Source organism: Amblyomma mixtum, chromosome 1 (genome assembly GCF_055824585.1).
Source record: "Amblyomma mixtum isolate Tamu chromosome 1, ASM5582458v1, whole genome shotgun sequence".
NCBI lineage: Eukaryota > Metazoa > Arthropoda > Arachnida > Ixodida > Ixodidae > Amblyomma > Amblyomma mixtum.
In genome coordinates, this window is record NC_143012.1 from 192,141,969 (window position 1) to 192,147,968 (window position 6,000).

The 6,000-nt window shown below is 45.0% G+C and overlaps 1 long non-coding RNA gene across 1 annotated transcript; it reads left to right on the plus strand.

Annotated features, from left to right (window-relative positions):
* Positions 1-2,098: 2,098 nt before the first annotated feature.
* Positions 2,099-3,872, plus strand: LOC149370342 (uncharacterized). Its single transcript, XR_016285711.1, has 2 exons — positions 2,099-2,598; positions 3,783-3,872. It is a non-coding gene; the product is annotated as an uncharacterized LOC149370342 (long non-coding RNA).
* The last annotated feature ends 2,128 nt before the right edge of the window (positions 3,873-6,000 follow it).

The window sequence follows — 6,000 nt, forward strand, 5'->3', positions numbered from 1 at the left end:
CAGATGGTTCTTAAGGGTATTTTTACTAAGAGCAATACTTTATAGCATAGGCAGACAAATGGTTTAGGGGGTTTTAACTGCCAAAAACGACTGAGGCTATGACAGGGAACAGTACATGGCCTCTAGAAATTCGGCTCCATCGAAATTCGACCGCCGCGGCCGGGTTTGAACCCGAGTCATCCGGGTCAGCAGCCGAGAGCTATAACCGCTAAGCCACCGCAGCGGCTGCATAAACAAATTCAATGTTTATGCAGGTGAGACTGGCATCGAAATGTAGCAAATCTTTGCATGGAATTTGCTTCTTGAACATTCATTGCCCCTTATATTTCACCTCGAACCATCACTACAGAAGGCTCGAAGGAGCAGTAGAGTAAGCAGAGCCTGCCCTAGTGAAGGGCCAAAAAGTTTCAGATGCAGACTGTAAATTCTGTACAATTTTAATGCAGTGATATGCTACAAATACTGCTTCGAGGGACAGGTATAGGCTCAAACTAGTATCCTTAAAAGGACACTACGTGAAAGATATAGACAAACAAGATTTTCGTTGCCTGTTCCTTATTTGATAATGTGTGTAAGTTAGAAAAAAAAACTAGTGATTTGTTCAAGGTAAACAAATGTCGACACATGAAAAATGTTTTTACCAATGCAATTCTGATTTTGCTGTCGAAAAAGGCAAATGTTGGTTGTGGTGGCACTGGTAGATCTTGGAACATGTTAGAAATTTTTATTTATTTATCAATACTGTAAGCCTTTCACAGCCGCAAACAGCAGAGGTTCATTCTCAAGAGCCACTTGAGGCGCCGACGCAATTCGGCCGCCGACCTTCCACATGGCACTGCGTAAAACGCTTTGCCGTTTCCCGTGCGGTTGCTGCAGTTTGGCGCACTGCACCCAGTCATAGCTGACGACTGCGCCCGTCACTGCCGCTTCAGAACACCAAACCTGACGCCACAGGTGTGCACAGAAAACAAATGAATGTAGCCGACAGCGCGGGCTCACATGTCGCGTCGAGCTGACAAGGGTTCGCTCGGCGCTGCACCTGGGAGGTCAGCTTCTCCGCGGAGTGTGGAACAGACGACGTCACGAAAATCATGTGATCGCCTCTCGGCGAATGGCGTTCGGAGCGGCGAGGGAAAACAGACGCGCAACTCTGCTACCTTAGCATAGTACATATACAGTAACTCTAGCGAATGCTGCTCCTTTTCGCCGTCTGTCGCCGGCAGCGGTTCTCGAAGCGCCGTGGTCACGCGCTCCGTTTGAGGCGGCGGTACCACGCTAGCGGCGGTCAGCAGCCGTTTTTCGTCATGTTTGTGTGAGCGGTGTGGCTCATCCGTTTGCGCTAGAAAAATGATATTGAGCGCATTGTAAAGATAATTGTATCTTCTTTGCGATGGTATGTGTCGCTAAAAGCTATTCACGTTAGTATGATAGCAGTGAGCAAAAGAGCGAGGGGCATAAAACGATATTTTTGCTCGACTTGCCTGCGTTGGATTTGCTGTTGACGAAAACTACTGCTCCGAAAAGAAAACTGCTTCTGCAGCTTTTAGATTAAGTGTGACTCGAGGACCTTACAGGCAATTTATTGAGTTATATTGGGTGGTTATTTAGAACTGGTGCCATAAAAAAGTGTGAAATTTAAAAGAATGGCGCATTAATAACTCCTAGTCCAGTTCATAAATCACAAACATATTTAGCAGGATTGTAGATAGTACCCATGTTGTTAATTCTTGAAAATTTCATTGAGCTACATGTCATAATTTTTTAGTTTTCATTGTTCAAAGTTGGTCGTAACCTAGAAACTGCGCTTTTTTGATCTGAGTTTTAGAAGGAAGTAAACGTCGTATAGGGAACAAATTTTGCACGCGAAATATTTAGGAAATATTCAAGGACCTGCTCAAGTCCGAATTTCGCTATGACAAACAGAACGGTATTACTGCGCCATTCAATTGCGCTATTTTTTGGTGCGCCGTAACCTCCGCAAAATACATCCAGCGCGAAAGATCACTGTTATATTCCAGGCTTTTTTGACAGGAACTGAAGTCCCTGGTCTTAAACTACCAGTGATGTAAATTTGGGTATGATAAACGACCCATGTTAGCTCGCACTCGCCCCGTTTGTTGGTCGACGGGGCTGCTGCATTTGAATCTCGCGGGCGTTTTGACTCAACAATGGAGTTCCGCCGGTCAACGACAGTGGCGCTGTCAAACATTTTGAAGCAAGACGTACGAGACAGTAACTATTGGGGTTTACTGAAACGTGTGCGCAGCGCCTCCCCTGTGTGTGTGACGCCCGCAACTCTCGCCCCGGTACTCTGTACCGGTACGGACGACTGACTACGCTGAAGCCTGTCCTGCCTTTCGGTCGCTTCTTCGGCTGCTCCGCAGGCTGTCATCGGTGTATCGTGCTGTTTTGCTTGTTGGTGTTTTTTTTTACTGTGCTTTTGTATTTATGTGCAGCGCCGTTTTTTATCACGTTATCTTGCCAGTTTTTTTGTGTGTAAAAGTGTCAAATGGGGAATCGGCGGCGATACCTTCAACGCAAAAGGTCGACGATCACAAAGCTTCGTACGCGCATGGCTGATGTCAGGGCCAAACGCAGGTGAGCCATTCGGACCGCAATTTTGTTATTAGTATGTGCATTGAAGTCCCAACTGTACCTGTGTCGCGTGCGTGAGCTACCTCGTAGTGTGTGTTATCGAGTGCGGTTTTTCATGAACGCGTGTGCAAGATTACCAGTGTCACGGCACTGTGACATTTCGTAAGGCGCCTAGTCGTTTGCTCTTTTGCAACAATATAGTTTTTCTTTCCGCCCTCCAGTTATGGCCTCGTAGGTGAGTATATGTGAGGTAAAATCATTATAGAGGGTATTTTTGCTATAAACTTATCACTTGTTTCATACAAATGCTTGAAAGCTACACAGCCCTCGTTGAGTTGGGTGTTTTCCTTAGCTGAAAAGGCGCTGAAGCACATTTGTGGATGAATGCACTCTAAATATGCTTGTAATTGATTTTCAAATGTAACCGTTGAGATCCCTGCTATATGAAACATGAAACAGTGTGTTTTCATTTCTTTCCGCTTTATATTTTCAAAAATGTGGGGCTTTTATATGTCCGTTGCAACGTCACTGTTGAGTTGTTTCTTTTTCCCAAGTATAGCTTAGTTGGACATGCTGTACTTCTTATGCCTGCTCCTTTCTTCTGTTCTATAGCTGCGTCTTTTCTTTTGCTACTAGCCCGCTTGTGGCGTTCACTTTCCTTGGAAGCACAGTATCAATATACACTTTCAAGGGATATTCAACCTCACAGCTCACATTTTTCTGCTTGTGTGTAATGGATACAGCCTTCTGCTGGTAAGCTTTTTCTTCGTGAACTGCTGGTGACATCAAAACAAGCAGTGTATCATTGTTCCAGCAGCTTTATATCACCCTGTATGGCATAAGCAGAATATGTTTCTATCGTGCTCAGCAGGCTTTTATCCTAACATATCTGCTCTCATTGTTACAGTGGCAGCAAATTACTTAGATGTATGTAAGGACTTTTCAGTCCACTTGCTATGTTTATGCACATATTTTCTTTCCTTTTCCGTTACTGCCCTCACATTTTTGTATGACGGGAGGTAAGCATATGTGTTTGTGTGTTACTGAAACACTAAGTCAATGGAAAGTAACTGCAATGGTTGAGCAGTAAAGAACAAGCTAATACCCACTTTTGAGCACTGACATTTCCTGTCACTTCCTGAAAATAGACTCACATATGACATTGGTATGGTCTTGTTTGCTTGCAGGCTGCCACCATGATGTGTGGGGGAGTTGTGCAAGGCATCTGAACGTGCTTAGCAGATGTTGCAATAAAATGGTCCTGTTTTTATAAGGAACATGCGTTTGTCTTTTGAAAATGCACATCAATGGAAGTGAATGAAGCCTTCTGCTTCTGCCTCTACCAGTGGCGAAGTGCATGTGTGGACAGTGCGATTTCACTAGCATTGTAGTGGCAAAGCATGCCCCCAAAATTATATGTCAATCACACACTGCAAGAAAAAAAGAATGCACGGATAACATTCTTGAAAGGTATATGGGAGCGTAGCTGGTGATATGCATGCGCGCAATGCAGCAAAAACAATGCCAGCATCTCTTGCCATTGTTTGCACTGCATGAAATACCAGTACTTTCCCTCAGCGGTGTGCAAACCACGGATACCGAAATCGTTAGAAATGCAATCAGTTGTCAGTCTCGGCTACAGGGTATTATGATTCAAAACTAGCTCTTGTAAATGGCGGTTTCCGGAAGAGCTGCTCCACAATAGTACAGCGACATTTGCTGCGCATGGCGCTGCACGATTGCGCGTGCAGTGTCTAGATAGGAGTAGGTGAGTTGCATAAATATGGAAGTCTGCTATGGTGGGCTTGCTGCTCGCACCGCTGGCACTTGCCACGTGCCAGCGCAAGTGCCAATCTGCTCGCGGGTGCTCAAAAGCGGTGGTGTCCCTCATTGTTAGTCATGGCTGGAATTCCGCTCCGGTCAAGAATGGAGAAAATTGTGCTGCGGGCGTGCGGGGCAGCTTGGTGTATGCGAGTGAGAGGGGAGCTTGCGGAGCGGGCGAGCGTAGTGTATGTGTGTGTGAGAGAGAGAGAGCGCGGTCGCCCTCTCCCGAAGTGCGCGCCTCACGTGTCAGGTCGCCGGCAACTTTCGCGGTCCTTCCCACTGGCTGTATCGCCTCGCGTAATGGAAATACAAGCAGGAGGGAAGGTTTTCCCTCTCTCTCTACCCTTTGTTTTCCCCTTCACTGTCATCTCGCTTTCCATTTCCATCCCCCAGCCCCAGCTCAGGTGCTTCTAGACATGATAGCAGATGCCGGCGCTGGCAAGAATCCTTTTACCTTCTTTTTCATTTACAATAAAAGCCACTTACTACTACTACTCAGGATAGTTCTGTGAACACGAGGGGCCGAGAGCTTCTGGTGAAATTTATTGGAAACCGGTATGAAGTCCTTTGGCTGGGTGGTCTGTGGATGACATTGGTGAAAACATTTTGTCTAAGAGCTATTTTTCAGCAGATTTCGAAGCTCTCTCAGCCAAACCATCAAGGACTTCAGGATAATTCAGCAAGGTTATGTGGGAAGCAGGTTTTACATCGCGAATTGTTTTTTGACCTGGTTTACAAAGCGGGGAACATAATATGACGTTAGTGTCGATCCGTATTCACAAATTAGAAGAAAGACCATAAATATTTTCAAAATGGTGCTCGTCTACCTGATAAACATTTACGACCAGATTTTCATTAGCGTGGTTATGAAAAATCCCTAATTGGAAGGGTCCGGAACTCTACATTTTACCAGATCTGACGAACGCTTCAGCCTCTTGCTCAGGACGGTTCCTCATGCTTGTTTACAAAAAAGCATACAGCAGCAGCATGCTTGCATTGTCTTCGCATTCCGGCCTTGAAATAGCATTTGCCACAGCGGTTGCTTTTGTGTGCATGGTCATGAAACGTGAAAAAAATCTGCCATCATTTACACACACATCTATTTTCCTCAATATTTCATGACATTCTAAGATATTACGGGAGTAGGCATTGCTCTGGCTGAATGTAACTTCTAAGTCAAAATGTTTACTTGCACATGAATGAGCACATATAGCGATGGCTCTGCAAATAAAGTGTTCCCGCATGCGCGGTAATCTCTTCAGCTTCGCATATCTGTTTAGAGGCACTTTATGTTCGCATAAAGATTGTGTTTATTATTATTAGCGCAAAACGTAACAAAACCCCATTGTATTGGCCTCGAATTTCAAGTTGATTCACTCAGGACACACACTTTCTGTCACTTCCCCATGGAGGTAGTTTTCATTGACAATCTGCTCCACTGAGTGCACGTGATCAATTAGCAATTTTCGCTCCTTCAAGTTGACAGAAAAAAAAAATGTTTTCACTATTTTCTGGGACACACATCTTAGGCTCTACATTTTTCTCACCTGAAAAAGAAAAAAAACGCGACTGCGCATACAG